Source organism: Grammomys surdaster, unplaced genomic scaffold, assembly GCF_004785775.1.
Source record: "Grammomys surdaster isolate TR1022 unplaced genomic scaffold, NIH_TR_1.0 134, whole genome shotgun sequence".
NCBI lineage: Eukaryota > Metazoa > Chordata > Mammalia > Rodentia > Muridae > Grammomys > Grammomys surdaster.
Window position 1 is genome coordinate 2711453 of NW_021604592.1, and position 19277 is coordinate 2730729.

At 38.3% G+C, this 19277-nt stretch overlaps 1 pseudogene; it reads left to right on the top strand.

Annotated features, from left to right (window-relative positions):
* Positions 1–3235: 3235 nt before the first annotated feature.
* LOC114617071 lies at positions 3236–3733 on the top strand (annotated as a pseudogene).
* The last annotated feature ends 15544 nt before the right edge of the window (positions 3734–19277 follow it).

Consider the following 19277-nt stretch of genomic DNA (forward strand, 5'->3'; position numbering starts at 1 on the left):
TATGTGGTTGGGAAATCCCGATGTCATTAAATTTCTATTTTCCTACTACAATTGTGATCCCAGAATCACCAGAGAAGAGTATGCCCCTCCTATTCACAGAGAGGAAGTTATAAGGGAAGGCGCACCGAGTAGAGAGGTTACAGACGCTTTAGCACTGCAATATACAGCTCTCACTTCTCTAGATTCTGTCTCTTTGCAGCTACCTCACAAAACTAGGGTAAAATGTAAATGAGTCACAATAAGTAAATGCATAGACGATAAGCAGTGCACAGTAATTGCTACACAGGTGTAGTTGTCATTACTTTCCCCTATTTGGAAGTCTAATGATTCTATGGTAAAAATAAAATTTAATTATTTATTTGCTTTTTAAAAAATTTAGATCCCTGGGGGTGATGATATAAAGACATAGCTACTTACCACTGGACCAGACTCTCCTACAGTTGGAGAATGGATTTAGATGCTTGGGACTGCTAGGTTAGTGTTCTACCAAGGGGCTGTGACTCTGTCCTTTCAAAATCACACTCTGCTCTTCTCCACTTCCACAGGACATGGCCATGTAGTCCTGAAACTTCAGGATTGTTCTTGATTTCCCACGTAGCCATCCTAGACTTCATTTTGATGATGGTGCTACTATTTTCTTTTCGTTTCTTAGAATTGTATTACTATGTTACTATTTTCTTTTTTCCAGTTCTTCAAAGTTTTATGAATATACATTGTCAAAATGTTTGTATTATTGTTTGTATTATTGTTTTAATGAAGACAAGAGGAAGTCAAAGTGAGTATTGTGTGGAACTATGACAAAAACATCTGCCATAAACTGCTTAAGGGAGGAATGGTTTATTTTGACTCACAGTTTCAAAGACTTCAGTTCATAGTCTTTAGCTTGTTAATTGTAGGCACGTGGTGAAACACCACATCGTGTTCATGGTAATAAGTGGAGGAAGCTGCTCAGCTCATGGCAGACAAGAAGCACAAGGAGTGTCTGTTCTAAGGACATGATGTACTTTGTCCACTTAAGCCACACCTTTAAAATTTCGACACTTTTCAAAATGGAGTCACGAAGTAGCGATCAAGAATTCAAAACACAAGCCTTTGGGGGACAATGCCTGTGTTCTATAGTTGTAGTTTCCTCAAAGTGCCTAATGCCTAAATGTGTGTGTGTGTGTGTGTGTGTGTGTGTGTGTGTGTGTGTGTGTATAGGAGCTGATATCAATGTAAATGCTTTTAGTTCAATTGTTTTCATTAATTATTTTCAAATTATAGGACCTGAGAATCTAAGGATAAACAACTACTTCTATGACCAGCATCTTGCTGCATTCATGACAGTTCTCCACTTGCTTGTACACCTGCTCCTCAGTGATCATGAATAAAACAAAAGGTTGGTGCCTGGAAATTGTGGTGCGGCAATAGGAGTGAGTATATATTCCATCATCTGTACTATCTTCTAATATTTATTGCTACTACCATTGCAGTTTTGACATCACTGAAGAGGAAGTTTTCTCTTGTCGTGTCCTGTTACCGTTGAATGACAACATCCCCAAGGTTAAAAGTTTTTTCAATTTTGAATCTTCTGAACCTTTCACATGGACAGGAAGATAGATTACCTTGAATAATGATTAATGAAATAATTTTTCATTAATGAATAATGAAAAAAAACCTGAATAGTTCTCATTCCCATAGAAATCACTTTCAGAGCAGTCAGCATAAAGGGCTGTATCATGCTTTAAAGAAAATGTTTAGTGACTATTGATTTTGGCAGTGCTAATAAGTGCTTTAGTGTGTGAACTTGGTTTCACCTAATTTCTTCACTTCAGACTATTTAGAGTCTATGTGAATCATTTACACAGCTGATTCAGATGTGATGATTAATTTTACAACTTTGTAAAAACATGGATGAATGGGAGACTCAATTAGCACTAAAATGAAAAATTATTCATATATATATATGCATTATATCTGTATCTCTATCTGTATCTCTATCTATCTATCTATCTATCTATCTATCTATCTATCTATCTATCTATCTAAAATCTAGACATGGCCAAATCCTCGCTTAGCTTATAATATTTATTTCAAAGTAAAGAGTGGTTACTAAAAAAAATCTAGAGGCAAGACATTTAGAAGGGAAAAGTGAAATACCACATAAGCAATGACTTATAAAGAAAACTACAGTGTACATTTTGAGAATTGGAGGAACAAAATTACTGCTGAAAACATGAATCTCTTCCCCAGATCCTTTTCTGCTTTCAAAGGGAACAATATCTAAACTTTGGGACAATACCACCCTTGAAGAAAATCATGAGAAAGGTCATTTTCCCTTCATCGACTAGAAAATAATGGGCCTGGAATACAGAGTGTTGGTTTTTCAGTGATGTGGCTGTGGTTTTCCAGACACATGGTAGATTGCCAGAGAAGGGATAGTGACACATGTTCAATGGTAGCCATCATTTCTGCTCCCAAGAATGTTGCATTTTCTACTAAAATGTGAAGAACATATGATTGTATTTAATTATAAAAACAAGTATAATAATTAATCAAATATTAAGAGGAAGGGAGAATTGGGGATTTTGTTAATCTCTTTTGTAGATAGAAGTCCCATGAGAAGGCTTTACAGAGGTTTGATTTTTCTAAATGACTAATCCCCTAAAGAGCACAGTTTTATGATTTGATTGTATGGTCATGTAATCTTTACTACAGTCTGCTTTTTAGAACACCTTTATTACCCCTTAAAGTTTATTCTGCTTATTTATAATCAACTGAATATTTTTATCTCCAGGAAAATAATGATTGGATTTCTTTTTATACAGATTTAACTTTTTTAAAAAAATTTACATGTGACGAGAATCAGACAGTATAGAGACCTTTGTATTCGCCATGTTTTGTTTAACATTTGTGATTCCTCAGTGACGTCATATGATCACTTTGTTCTTCTATACTGGCAATATTTCACTGTGTTGTGATGCTGTATTGAATTTGCTCATATCTAATATACATTTGTATCTTTTTAATTTTTGTTTTCTACTGATGATTCAGCTGTGAGCACTTGTCTTTGTATGTATTTATGCTTTCATCAATCTTGGGCATTTCAAGTAAAATATTTGTGTAGTACCTGAAGACATGTTCACTATTTAGGATGAGTATCTAATATCTTTTTTAAAAAAATTATAATATTTTCCTGATCCAATTATCTTGGTTCTTTAGTCAACTGAATTGAGCCTCGGGTTACCGTGCAGACATGGCCAAGTCCAATAACCACACCACACACAGCCAGTCCTGCAAATGGCACAGAAATGGCATCAAGAAACCCCTGTCACAAAGATACTGATCTCTTAAAGGACTTGACCTCATGTTCCTGAGGAACATGTGCTTTGCCAAGAAGCACAACGAGGAAGGCCTGAAGAAGATGCAGGCCAACAATGCAAAGGCAGTGAGTGCATGCGCAGAGGCCATCAAGGCCCTTGTGAAGCCTCAGGCCACCAAGCCCAAGACGCCAAAGGGCCCCAGCCACAAACTCAGCCACCTGGCTTTCATCACTCACCCCAAGCTTGGGAAACAGATTCGAAGCTACATGGCCTAGGGTCATAGGCTCTGCTAACCAAAGCCCAAGGTTCAAACCAAGGCAGAGGCCACAGCTCCAGCTAAGGCCTAGGATTCAGCTCCAGCCCAACCTCCCAAAGATGCCCAGGCCCCTGTGAAACCTCCTGCCAATGTGAAGACAGATGGACTGCTGTGACACACCTATCTACACATTATTTGCAGATGACTAGTGTCCTATGCTGTTTTTACAAATAAACTCGAGGCAAGAAAAAAAAATATATCTTCCCCATTCAATTACCTTGGTTCTTTTGTTAACTGAATTGACTATGAATGTTTAGGTCCATTACTGGAGATGCTTTATATGCCTATATTGGCAACAGTACACTGCTTGTTTCCAGTTTTGAAGTCAGATCGGTATATCCTCTTTTTGTTTCTTTGAAATCATTTTGTCTATTTTAAGTGTTTTAAACATTCTTATAAGTTTATGACTGGCCTGTTGATTTATGTTTTATTTTTATTATTCTTTTATTTATTTTTTTTTACAATACATCCCAAGCACAGTTTTTCCTCCCTCCACTCTTCCCAGCTCCCCCTACTTCCCACTCCCCCAGATCCACTCCCCCTCCATTTCCCTTCATAAAAGAACAGGCCTCCCAGGGATATTCACTGAGCACAGCCTAATAACATACAAAAGACTAGGCACAAACCCTCATATCAAGGTTGGGCAAGGTCTGGGGTGATGGCTGAGTCTTAAAAGACTAGGCTCACAACCAAAAGTATTTTGTAAAACATTACATACTTGAGTGGAGACTTCATTGAACCTGTAGACCCATTTGGGAAGAATTGCCATCTGAAAGACTACTAAGAGTTCCATTCTACAGACAGGTTCTATCTCCACACTTACACAGTTTTTCTTAAAAATTTCTCAACAGTGTTTTGCAAGTTCATTGACTAGGCCTCGTGATACTTTAGTTAGGTTTGTTTCTAATCAGTGTATGATATAGCTGGTTCTATGTCTGACTGTACACAATCAAGCCAGTAAAAATTCCAACATGAATGGAGGAGAGACTGGGCTCTGAAGGAGAGTATGTTTTCTGTTTGTGTGTGTGTGTGTGGGGGGGAGTATAGCAACTGATAGAACACTCATGCTTCAGTGGATGGCACTATACACATTGACTTAATTGGACTCAAGGAGTTAAAGGTCATTAAGTTGGGAGGAAGATGAGTTGATGGTTCTCAGTTGGAGTTTGAGGGAGGTGATGGGGGTGGGTAAAATCAAAGTGCAGTGTCTGTAGGTATGAAATTTTTGAAAGAATAAAATTTTTATTGATTTTTCTTACTAATTTAGGTTTTTGATGCTATTATGAATGGAATTGCTTTCTTATGCAGATTATTGGTTATTGTCACGAATGCATACATATAAACTATTTGTATGTATTAGTCTTGTGTTCTGTGAACTTGCTATGTACACTTACTGATTCTAGTTTTTGTATCTAGATTCTTGAGAATTTTCATGTTTACAAAGAAAATGTCATCTGATCATAAAGATAATTTGAATTTGTTTTTCTTCTGTTATTTCACTGGCTAGAATTCTATGTACAGGTTGAATAAAAGCAGCAAGAGTAGACAGCCTTGTTTTGTTTTCAATCTTACAGAAAAAAAAATTAAGTCTTTCATCATCAGGGATAACGCTGGCCCTAGAGCTATGTACAGATTCTCCAAGGGCAAATTAAGGATATATTCTAATCATCTTAACTGGCTGAGGATATTTACAATGTTTAATAACTGTTGTGCCCTGCCAAAAACCTTAAAACTCATTATGGAAGTCAAATCTACACTTTATTAATACTGTATATTAATTTATTCAAGTTGTGTTTTGTTTTTTGAGAAAGGGTCTTTTTGAGTAGCTCTGGTATACTGGAACTCATTATGTAGATCAGGCTAGCCTCAAAGTCACAGAGATCCATCTGTCTCTGCCTTCCAGGGTCTGAGATTAAAGGTGTGCATCATGCCCAGCTAAATTTATTTTTATTAAACATATTTTATATATTTTGATCATATTCTTCTCCTCCCCCAACTCCCCCCAGATCCTTCCCAACTCCTTATCTACTCAATCATGTGTGTTCTCTCTCTCTCTCTCTCTCTCTCTCAAAACTTAAAAAAGCATTTCTTTAGGTGCTTCTCAGCCATTTGAGATCCCTCTGTTGAGAATTCTCGGTTGAGTTCTATACTCCATTTTTTGATTGGGCTGTTTGGTGTTTTGGAGGTTAGTTTCTTGAATTCTTTATATATTTTGCATATTAGCCCTCTATCGGATGTAGGGTTAGTGAAGATTTTTTTCCCAATCTGTAGGTTGCCGATTTGTCTTATGGACTATATCCTTTGCCTTACAGAACCTTTCCAGTTTCATGAGGTCCCATTTATCAATTCTTGATCTTAGAGCATGAGCCATTGGAGTTCTGTTTAGGAAAATTTCCCCTGTGCCAATAAGTTCAAGGCTTTTTCCCACTTTCTCTTCTATTAGATTCAATGTATCTGGTTTTATGTTGAGGTCCTTGATCTACTTGGACTTGAGTTTTGTGCAAGGTGATAAATATAGGTCTATTTTCATTTTTCTACATACAGACTACCAATTAGATCAACAATATTTATTGAAGATGCTTTCTTTATTCCATTGTATGTTTTTGGCATCTTTGTCAAAGATCAAGTGTCTGTAAGTGTGTGGGTTCATTTCTGGGTCTTCATTTCCACTCCACTGATCTTCCTGCCTGTCTCTGTACCAATACCATGCAGTTTTTATCACTATTGCTCTTTAGTGAAGCTTGAGGGCAGGGATGGTGATTCCCACAGCTGTTATTTTATTGCTAAGAATTGTTTTTTGCTACTCTGGGTTTTTGCCTTTCCAGATGAATTTGAGAATTTCTCTTTCCAAAGCACCTAAAGAACTGTTTAAAGTCCTTAGTGATCAGAGAAATGCAAATCAAAAGAATCTCAAGATTCCACCTTATACCAATCAGAGTGGCTAAGTTCAAAACCTCAGGTGACAACACATGTTGGTGAGGATGTGGAGAAAGAGAAACACTCCTCCATTGCTGATGGGATTGCAAACTGGTACAACCACTCTGGAAGTCAACCTGGAGGTCCCTCAGAAAATTGGATATAGATCTACCTGAAGATCCAGCATTACTACTATTGGGAATATGCCCAAAAGATGCCCCACTGTGCCACAAGGGCACATGTTTCACTATGCTTATAGCAGCCTTATTTGTGATAGTCAGAAGCTGGAAAGAACTCAGATGTTCCACAACAGCAGAATGGATACAGACAATGTGGCTCATTTACACAGTGGAATACTACTCAGCTATTAAGAATGAGGATATCCTGTGTTTTGCAGGCAAATGGATGGAACTAGAAAATATCATCCTGAGTGGGGTAACTCAGACCCTAAAGGACATGCATGGTATGTACTCACTAATAAGTGGATATTAGCCAAAAATTAAAAAAGTTCAGAATACCCAAGATACAGTCCACAGAACTCAAAAAGTTAACCAGTATCATGTAACATATGACTGAAAATGACATGCATATATATATATACACAAAGGATTTAATAATTTATGAAAGAATGCTCATGTGCTAAGTGCACTCATTTCCTTCCACTCTCCATGATGCTTAATTAAAGTTGTCATTTGCTTTCTAGAATTATATATAACACATAGTGTTTGTCATATAGTTTGAATCTGAGAACCATGAAGAGAGATAAATTCTGGAAGTACGAAAGGATAAGGAAGAAAGCAGAGGGAGTAATGATAGGCAGAGGAGTGTAGTTAGGATCAAAGTCCTGGTCTACTGCTGTGTCATGAGTCACTGGCCTCATAAAAACACTGAGGGAGACATTGAACAAGTTCTTTAAAATGGAAGGATATTGCATTATCATCCATCATCCCCGGTGGACCTTTGCAGATGTCCTTGAACCATAACTACAACAAATTACATGCCTCTCTGTTAATGTAAACTCTTATTTTGAATTGTGTCCCTCTACCTACTTTTTGTATTATAAAATAACTATCTGAAGGATAGGAATCAGTGCTGTCAAATCTAGTTTTCTAAAACATCTAATACAGTGCCACAAATAACAGGATGCCTTATTCTTTTCTGATAATGATAAATTTAACAATACTTTCTTATATAAACTCAAGCATATATAGAGATGAGGTACTGTATCAATGACAGAACAATTAAGTCACACAGAATTCTGCCCAACAGAACAAAAGTAGAATTTCTAACTGAGAGTCAGGAGTATATGATGGGGACTCAGCTTAAAGATGTTATCTCAGGAATATGAGTATGTGAGCCAAGCTTAAATATCTTGTTCAAAAGTGGGAAGGAGTAGGCTAATTCTAGAAGCATATAGGCTATATCCAGAATATAATGTATAAAATACTAAGATGAGAGATATATCAGGCAAAATCCAGACTTCCTACCTATGTTAAACAAAGATGAGCCACCAACAAATGAAAAGTTCCAAGCAGAGATAGAGACAGAAGAAGGCTGGAGAAATCTGGAAACATGTGCCAAAGACTCTGGGTAATAGATGTATAGGCCAGGAGAGTCACTAGTGAAGATGTCATCCCCCTGCAGATAACCAGGTATTCTCCTTAACTGAAGAATAACAAAACAGGAGAGATGAGAGCTGTGGTATTTGAGGCAAATTGAATATCAAAGTAATATTTAAAAATTATTTTCACTGACTTCTACTGAAGATATCTCTGTTCTTTTATTTACTCCAGCTACTAGTATTATTCAATAGAATTAATAATTTAGAGAAGCTTTGTTTATAGCAAAATTGAGAAGAAAATATCCAAATATCTCTTCCTCATAGCTGAACAACCAACCTCATTTGTTAACATTTCCCAGAAAAAAATACATTTATTACAAGTAATGAAACTTCTGCACACATTGTTATCATTCAAGAACCAGAATTCAACCCAGAGTTTCTTCTTAGTGTTTGTATCTTTAGGGTTTTAACAAATGTCCAATGATACAATTCTAACCTTTAGCATCACAGAGCTTTTTTTTTTATCCTTTGTAAAATGTACTGTGCCATACTTCTTTACTCTTCTCACTGCATAGCCCCTAGCAACCACACATCTTATTATCTAGATGCTTTGACTTTTCTGGACGATCATTTTGATTGAATCTCAGAGTATTCAATATTTTCAAAGTTATTTTTTATACTTATTAACAGGGACTTATGTTCAGTTGCCTCAATATTTTTATGGCTTGACAGCACATTTTTTAAACTGAATAATAGCCAGTGATTTATGGAAGGATATTTTGATTTCATCCAAGATTTAGGAACTACAAGTAGAATCTCTGCATGCAGATTCTGTGTAATCATAAATTCTCACCTTTTAGAGTGTAGATACTAGTGAATGCTCAATGTTGGACTGCAGGAGTTAGAAGAGAATGTTTAGTTTATAAGGACATACCTGACTTTTGTAAAGTTATTGTCACATTTTACTTTTGCATCAATATTGAATGAGCATTGATGTGGTCCACATCGTTGTTATCATTTTGTGGTTTTGGTGTTAGGGATTTTAGCCATCCTTATAGATTATTGCTCCCACTCTCAAAAGTCCTCCGTTGTTTGTAATTCATTTTCTAGGGTTGAGGAACTTTGAAATGTCCTTCCTCTATGTTAGTATGTCTATTGCTGTCATCCTTGTCTGTGTCTTATTTAGTTAGCCATGTTGCTAGGATGTGTAGCTGTTGCCCAGTTTTTAATTGGGTTGTTTAGTTTTTAATTATTTGGTTTTTAAAGTTCTTTATATATTTCAATAACAGTCCTTCATCAGAATCGCCCTTTCCAAATATCTTCTCTCAATATGTGGCTTTTCTTTTTATTCACATGACATTGTCTTTCTTGGAAAAGAAACTTTTGATTTTAAAGATCATTGCTGATAGTTTTTCATTGTTGGCACATTGAAAAGCAATTGAGTTCTCTGTAGTAACTTTCTTCTGTAATTATGTCCTAACTGCTTATTAGCTCAGGAACTGATTTGGATGATTAGTTTGAATTTTCTACATAGGTAATCATATTATCTATGAACAAAATTGAATTTCTTCCTTCTATAACAAGATCCCTTTAATTAGTCTTGTTCTCTGTTGCATTAGGTACGGCTCCCTTCTCTTCTGAAGAGTGATTTGGTTCCTCCCACAACACTGTTTAAAGAGAAATTACCCTGTATTTATTTTTATTATGACTACAAGGTTTCTGAGAATCTAGATGTAATTCTCTCCAGTGCTATACCACAAGGGAAGTAAATTTTTTCTTCTTTCAAGAGTTTTTCTGCCTAATTGTCTCTAGTTTGAATGATATACATATGTACTGCTCTCATTAGTTTCTATGCAACATGTGTGGGCACGACATGTATTTGGTATTCTCTGACTTCCCCTCCTCTGCTGTACATTGGTACCAATACTAATTTAGAAAGGCTTTCAGTCATTTCTTTCAATAATCTTTTGTGATTCAATTTTCATTATGAATATATTACATCCTTTTTCCTTGTCCCATAGATTTTTTGACATTCTGTTCTTTTTCCTCCATATTTACTTTTTAGTTTTTGATTTTAAAAGTTTAAAATTCATTTTTCATTCATTTAGTGGTGATGGAAGCCTTCATGCCCAGGTGCACGTATGGAGGTCACAGAACAACTTTGATTCTCTCTTTCCATGACAAGGGTCTTGGTGATCCAACTTGAACTTTACATATTTACCTGCAGAGCCATCTCTCCAGCCCATCTCATTGCTTCTTAGCTTGGGAAGCATCTCTTGAAGCATTGTTAAACAGAACTCACTTCTTCAATTACATTCGGTCTGGCAATTATCCCATCAACCTCATTCTTCCTTTCTGTTACAGTGTTTTTGTTTGTAGCATTAAGAAAAATTCTTCCTTTGCATTTTCCCTTCTCTGTTTACCTGGACTACTTATTTTTTTTACCATGCTTTGCCTCCTGCCTGCTTTACCATGTGCCTTCTCTCCTTGGTACACCACAGTTGCTGTTTCTTATGCAGAAACCTTATCACCTTCTGGTGAGTTTATCCTGATGACTGTACCTGAAAGACCAGAACAACTCCATCTTGAGTGCAGTCTCCATCTTAGAGAACCTGACTTAAGGCTGAACTTGAGTTAATCACCAGGCCTACACTGGTTTCCAGGTCACTCCCTAACAACCACCAATCAAGAGGAAAGCAGAAATTACAGTTGTACCTAAAGATATTTACTTATGAAAGTTTATAGTATGGATCCCAGCACCAGCCAATCATTTTAAAGGCCAACAAATTCCATAACAACCCCCCAATCAGATGTGTGTCAAGCTGGATACTCCTTGCTTGTTTTCTTGCCTCTATAAATGCTTGCTTGAAACTCAGCTCGGGGCTTCATCCTCCTCAAGCTTGAATAAAGACCTGTGTACTATTATTGTATAGAAATCAGCTCCTTGGTGGTCTTTTGGGGCTTGCAAAATGGGCACAACCTACCCTTCCCCATTTCGCATTATGTCCCATGCTACACTTAACTTTTCTAAGAATGTCTTCACAGATGCAGAGGTGTATTCAGTAGTGATTCTAAACCCCTTGAAACTGACTTTAGTGAGCCTCCTAACCCAAACAGCTTGTGGCCACACTGCATATCACTGTAGTAGAATTTCAATCCAGCAACAGGGTTACTCTGGCAAGAGATCACATCCAAAGACCTAGGCCTATATGATCTGGTTAAATGCAGACATACCCTGGGTTACAGTATGATCTGGCTGGAATTAGACACACCCTTAGTACACTCCTTTAATTCCTAAAGGTTAGTTTGTAGAAGAAAGCCACCGTGTTTGAAAGTGACATCTAATTGATGGGCAGTTCAGTGACCACAGTTAAGTTCACTGAGTTTGTGCACTGTAGGTTAGCTCTGTTCATGCAGTCAGTGCAATTCATGTTTTGGACTTCAGAGGTAATTTTTCCAATCAGAGCAATCCAGTCAGAAGCCAAGAGAAACCAGTTTGAACCAGTCAGCTTGGAGAGAAGTTTGAGCCTGAATAGCTAAGTTGAATCAGACAGTCAGAGTTCAGAAAGAGATAGAAAGAGTGACTTTATTCAGCAGCAAGACTTTGAGATGAAAATTACATCTTGTGACTAAAAGTTACATTTTTACATACCACCTTCATTTGTTACCCTCCTAAATGTGCAGCTGGATGCTTAGTAGTCCCCAGGTGGTTCATTCCAGACACATGTACACATTTACAAACACAAGTACATTTCAATGATAAACATAAAACCAACAAATTATATATTTACTTGTATAGTATAATCCACAGCGTAGACTCTTGAAATCTAGAAGATAAGACAACTATTTGATCAGTAAAGTGAGTCTCTCATAAGTGTCGGGATGTTCTCTTGTTCACTGTGTATGATGCACCATCTGTCTTGGTGTTTTGTAAACATCTTCTCCATCACCTTCTGATTGGTTTAATAAAGAGCCGAACAGCCTATAACGAAGCAGATGAGGATATGTGGGATGTCCAGAAAGAGTTAGGAACTTTGGGAAAGAGTCTCAGGAGAAAGGTTCAACAGTCAGACACTGAGGTAGGAGATTTGCAAGGAGGTAACTAGCCATGTGAAAGAACATAAATTAGTATAAATGGGCCAATGCAAGTAGAAAGCTAGTTGGGAATAAGCCTAAGCTAAGGCCAAGCTTTCATAATTAATTGTAGAGGGAATATCTTGTATATTGTATGGATGCATCACCTGTCAATTACAAAGCCTGTGGCTTAGGCAGAAAATAGAGGTGGGACATCGGGGAGAGAGCCTAAAAGGGGGATTTGCCAGAAAGATGTAATGAGAGAGATACACAGTACCTGAGCACAGGTAACCAACCATCCCTGTGGCAAAATACAGGCTAAAGTAAATGGGACATTTCAAGTTATAGCTAGTCAGAGAAGAGCCTAGCTGTGTGGTCAATATCTTTGTAAATATATTTTGAATCTGAGTCTTATATCTGGAAACATGGGGCTGGGAGGAAAAAAAAGGACTAAATAATTAATAAAACATCTGTGTGTCATTACTAGGACATCCAGCAGCTCTGAGATAGTCCATTATAAATAAAGAAAACCAAATACCTGGTACATAACCACTCACTTAAAAGGAATGTTACATTTGTGAATACATTCAGCAAGAACCACTTCTTTGAAGAAACAAATAGCACTGGTGCAGTTGGAGGGCCTGGAGGACCTGGGGGTTCAGGATTAGGAGACCACAGTGGTCTTAGGAGTCAAGGTCCTGGTTGAGGTCGCAGGATTCTTGAAGGTAAAGCTGATGACAAGGATGCCCATCATCAAGCTGTGTGGGTCCCTTGTTCCGGAGGGTGTCCCACGATGATCTCCCAACTGAGGACAGAGTGAGAGCAGGGAGAGTCTGCTACCGTCTCTGCTGTTGCCTCTGCCTGCGTCTCCACTGTCTGTGGGTCTCTGGCCAGGCCTGTTGTGAAAGGTCTGGGCCAAAGAGCAGGAGCAGGGAGGAGAGATCGCCTGCCCCCACTGCTGCCTCTGCCCTAGTCTTTGCTGTCACCACTCGGTCACTCCCAGGTGCTGCACCTGTCTCTGAGCGCTGAGCTGCCCTGGGCTGGGCCGATTGGAAGCCAGCTAGCTGTCGAGGAAGCAGTTTGGTTCCCCAGGAAGGTCCCTGGAGAGCAGTTCTCTCCCCAAGTGTTACAGCTCTAGTGTTACAGCTCTTGCGACAGAGACTCTCGGACACCACGATGACTCTCGAACGCAACTTTACTTCTCCTGAATACAGCCCTTATATACAGTTTCAGGGTGGGTTCTGGCAGCAGATAACGCCTATTGGCTTGGTCTGAGAGCTTGGAGATACCTCATCTACATGTGAGAGAGCCTGAGGCACTGTTCCACGTGACTGATGGTCACAGACCTCTCTTTGGGAGAGGCTGTGGAGGGCCGAAGCTGAATGAAAAGAACCAGGGCCTGGGGGCAAAAGCCGAACACCTGCCGTCCAGATAATGGTCTGGGGTTCAAGACTCGCTCAACCAGGTTCCCAGCTGCTTCTCTCAGCCCACTACCCCACAAAGCTGGGCCACCTGGTCAGGACATGAAGGTCAAGTCCCTGGAAGAAATCTACCTGTTCTCCTTCCCCTCTAAGGCATCCTAGAATATTGACTTTTTTTTTTTTTTCTGGGAAGACCTCTAAAGGATGAGATTCTAAATTTCATGCCAGTACAGAAGCAGCCTCTGGCTGGCTAGTGGACCAGATTCAAGGCTTTTGTCATTATTGGACTCATGTTGGTCTTGGTGTTAAATACTCAAAGAAGCTAGTCACTGCTGTCCAGTGGGGTCATCATTTTGGCCAAGCTTTCCATCATCTCTGTGTAGAGTGGCTACTGGAGAATAAAACTGCCAAGCACCACACTGTTTCGTGCAAGGTGACAGACTGCTGTGGCTCTGTGTTGGTGGTCTCATCCCTGTACCCAGAGGAACCAGCGTTGTCTTTGCCCTGTGCCCCAGAAGCTATTGATTTTGACTGGTTTTGATGACTGCTATGCATCAGCCAGAGGCTGCATGGCCACCGTAGACAACTTTGCCAAGACCATCTTTGATGTAGTCTCCAAGACCTATAGCTACCTGACTGTATTCACCAAGACTCCTTATCAGAAATTCACTGATCATCTTGTGAAAACCCACACCAGAGTCTTTGTTCACAGGACCCAGGCTCCAGAAGTGGCTACCACAGAAGGGTTTTATAATAATAATAAAACTAAAGTGAATTAAGTCTGTTAAAAATCCCAAGAATCTTTATTTATAGATAAAATAATATATATGATAATTAAAAGGATATGAAAAATTTCCAAAAATATCTATGACCTTTGAAAGTTAAATTCATGAAAAGAAATTTCTATAATCCCCATAAACCTTACTTAAGCCTTGCAGAAGACAGAGCTCTAACGTGCATTAATCACTATTCTTATCCTCCTGGAACATTTCATTACTTATAAGGCCTTACATCAAACAACTGGAGAGTGGTAATGATGGGACCAGGAACCTAGATTTCTGACAGATCAGTCGCACAAAACAGGAACTCTTATTAGCATGTCACTGCTGCAGCTCTGGGAGTATTTATACCACCAGGCTCTTAAAAGGAGTCAACAGAGGTTAGAGCAATAACCACCCCCCCACACACACCTAGCTTCTCAGAACTTAGTAGAGGCTAGATCTGCATGTCTCTGGAAAGATGTGAACTGGCTCCGCTAATTTTGAGCTTGATCCAGTTGCTTTATTTGAGAAGAAACATCACTGCCATTGTACAATGCATACACTGTATGTTTAGGTAAAAAAATATAAAAGAGGAGTTCAAGCATTATGTAAAGTAGATATTTGAGGTGTAGTACCAGTCTTTGCAGTAATGCAGTATGAAGTGATATAAGATTTTGTATATAGTATACTATATATTGTATGACTATATGCATACATGTATGTATATATATACTGTATATACTACAAATGCATATATATACTCTATGTATATATGCTACATATATCTAGTATATATGTGTGTGTATATGCATATACATTCACACATGCTGTATATATAAAATATATATATAGTATACTAAATATATATAGTGCATTTTGTATGTTTATTTTAATGTATTTATTTATTTATGTATCAAATAAGAAAATTACAGTCCTGATCATTGTTCCAACTGGTGCTTTGTTTTCTTTTAAAGAAAATACTTTAAGTTTCTCTCTCTCTCTCTCTCTCTCTCTCTCTCTCTCTCTCTCTCTCTCTCTCTGTGTGTGTGTGTGTGTTTATGTGTGTGCCTTCTTATTTCTATTTACTCGGAAGCCAGAGGTGGATGTTATATGTCTTTCTATTACTCCCCAGCTTGTTCCCTGGCATCAGGACTTCTCACTGAACTTGAAACTGGACTGGCTCAGCAGGACCCCCTAATCTTCCTGTTTTTATTCCTGGAGCACTGGGGTAGAGATATACATGTGAACATGCCTGACTCTTTAACCTGGTTTCTGGGGCTTTTCAGTTCTTATGCTTCATAGCAAGCATTCTTACCCGCTAAGCCATTCCCCCAGCCTCTCAATTAATTGCTAGATGTTTAACTTCCATTTAAACTCTCAACATGGGATTTAACAAGACTTGTTTACTTTTATAATATTTATTATGTTCTTGAACAGAAACCTTTCATTAGGAGTACTAGAACATTTTACCTTATTCGGATCTTAAAAAAGCAAACCACATTAAAGAATTCATTCTGTCTTTATAAACTATGAATATTAAAGTGATTACTTTTGTTGCATTTGTTAAGAAAATGTAATTTCCACTTTCAAAGTAACAACCAGATATTCTTATGCATGAAGTGGAGAAAAAATTGACATGCTCCTGTCCGGAAGAGTGCCTAATCTGAATTGTACACATGTGGGAAAGAGAAAAGCAAAACACAGAGTCAAATGCTTGTGTTTCTGAGCACACAAGTGTGTCAGCACTGCTTGCTCCTTCTGCTGGTTAATTTCCTGCTCGCATACATGGCAATTTGTTTTCCTTGTGATGTCATGCTTTAATGTGCTGAAGATAATGCCGTATGAAAAATCCATTCTAGCTAAAGCGGATTTTACATTAATTAAATCAAGGCTTGAGGAAATATTGAAAAATGACCAAGGGCTTACTCACTAAGCACAGTTTTAAAAATTGAATTATATGCATTAACACATGCAAGGAATACCATAAAGCTATCCCCTCTTAAATGATTTCAAACAAAACAAAACAAAACAAAACAAAACTCCCACTTCTCTCCCTTTCTAATTTCTTTCCTTCTTCTTTTTTTTTTTCCTGAGATACAGTGTATCTCTGACTGATTTGGAACTCTCTATGTAGACCAGGCTGGCCTCAAATTCACAAAGATCTGCCTGCCTCTGCCTCTCAAGTGGTGGGATTCTAGGTGTCTGTTACCACACCTTGTTAAAAGCACATTTCTTAAGGTTTAAATAATTTGTATCAGAGGAAACATTACTCTGAGAAGCACACACCAAATTTTCATAGCTTCTTGTTTAGTACTAGGGGCTGAAGGTCCTTTTCCTGGGCTGGAGTCTGTTCTCATGCCTGAAATCCATTCATGTAATTCTGTGAACAAAGCCTTTGACTGAATTTATTTACTGATTGACACAAATTATTATAAGAGATGGTCCTAAGAGCAATTCACTATAAGATAAAAACAGGACAAGTTTGACCAAAGGACAAAGGAAGGTATGCCAATAAGCCTTGCATGCCACCAGCCAAGTACTGTTAAGTCACCACTACTACCCTGGGAGCAATGCATAACTGATTTATGAGGCACAGGTATGGCACTCCTGTGTCAATGGAACATAGCTCTGATAGTCATTTTAGTTCTGTTGCTTTCAGTCATCAACACAGAGCAGAAACATCAGTGGGGGAAAATGACTTAAATACAGTATAAACACAAATCACAGAAGGAATAAACCTGCCACCTGATTAGATCATAAACCATTGCAGCTCAAGGACAACTCTCAGAGATCCAGGCTTAACACTGCACTCACCAGCATCCTTAGAAGTTCGGGTGAACATGTGCATTACTCAAGATGGAGGCTGAACACTGCAGTTCTAAGGAATAAGGAGACACAGCCTCCAAGACAATGGGCCCTGGAAAGACACGAGCAAGTAAATATAAAAAGAAATCATCAGTTCTTCTGACTGTTCTTTCTTTGTACAAGTTTTCTTCCTGGGTGGGATTGTGTGTGCCCTCAAAGGTTGTTTGAGCTGAATAAAACGTAAGTTTGAGTTTGTAGTTCTTCTTGAATCTTAGGCTGCTCAGGTGTAGAGAACGTTTTGCCATTACCTTTTCACACTTTGCATCTGTCCCAGCTTTCCAGTTGTCTGCATGAATATCTTCCACACCCATCCTTTGCTCTTTTCTCTACTTTAGTTCATTCCCTTAAGGACGATCCCTCAACATATGCATCCTCTTCAGTTCGCAAGCCTCTCATTTCTGCACATCGAGTATTGTGCTTACAAACTCAAGCCTTGTTTCTACTTAGCTTTTGATATAATTCCATTTTTGCAAACTTTTGGGAACGATGTATTTTATAGCCGCTGTTCGATAGCCGTGTCTTTGGTCTTTGCTAGTCTCATTCTGGGTCCACTGTTGCCCTGGATCTCAGGCATGCTTCTTCTTGAGAGTACATGTTGGCTGTGATGTTTGTATTACTGCTTTATTTATGAGAGCTTTAAAGGCTTGATGCATTTCGTCTTTGGAGACTTGTTTTTTGTGTTTGGTTTTCTTTTGTTGTTGTTATTGTTTTCCTTTTTGTTTGTTTCCTCCAAATACTTAGAACCATCACCCTAGAACCATATCAAATAAAATTCTAGCTGATAGATGAGAATTCAAGCCAAATGGGCCATAATGTTGGGTTGTTTTCATTTATCCTATGACAGGGTTGTATCATCACTCTATCTTGTCTAGGGAACACATTTAATTTATCACTAGGGACTTTTTTCTTTAGTTGTTTTGTTTTGATAAAGACAAAATGAAGATGGGCCTGTGTCATATCTTTCCAGGGCAGTGTCTCCCTATTCCTTAGAATCACAGTGTTCAGCCAGCATCTTGAGTACTGCATGTGCCCATCTGGACTTCTATGGTGTGAGTGCAGTGTTAAGCTGGGATCTCTGAGAGTCACCCTTGAGCTAGAGTGGTTTATGATACAAAGGCAGCCCAGGCTGGTCTCTAGCTTGATTCTTTCATCCCATCCTCCCAAGTGGTTGTGGCTACACATCTATGCTGCTACTCTGGGATTATCAAGTGCTTAAAAGAGGCAGCTTTCGTGACTTAAAGCTTTGATGTTTTTTAGGGTCATGAAAGGATGTTGTGTCTCATTTCCTTCTTTTTTTCTCTTTGGTTGTGGCAGCTTGATGTAGAAAAGCTGTCATCTGTCTTGGGTTTCAGCAGCTGTATACCTTGAATGGTCACAAAAACCAATGCTCAGATTCACAAAGCTTAATAATACATACATGGCCCAAGCTGGTTTTGGTTCTCTCGTCATTGTTTGGGCTTGGATTTTAACTTAGGCTATAGACTCTTGAGAGTTTTCCTTCCAAGTTTAGGTCATTGGTGTAACCAAGAACGTATTTTAAAATAGTTTATCTAGTGTTTTTGACTTTCAGATGAAAAGGTCGTTAATACACCAAGTCTGGAGTAGAGCAAGATAGAAATTGGGTTTAAGACTGAAGAGTGGTATTGAAATCACATAATCTTTAACACTGTCATGGAGAGACCTTGCATCTCTTTGCCACTGACAAAATAGGCACTGTCAGATCATCCTGTGTGCATGTGAAAGTCCTTCAGAGAGTGACATCAGGACAGAATAAGTACCAAACATTTCAATATGAAATATTGAAATGAGATATGATACATATGAAAATGTCCTTATATAACAGAGTACTGTGTACAATAAATATACACAATAAAATTGTACACTAAGTAATATTAAAATGACAATACTAACAACAATGATGATGATGTTTGGGGATGAGGAGATAGGTTAAGGGCTTGAGGACCTTGGGGTCTGGATCCCTAGATCTCATGTAAATGCTGGATGGGAATTGCCACCTCTATAGCTCTAGCTTCCTAGTGAGGTGATCTCCAGAGAAAGCTA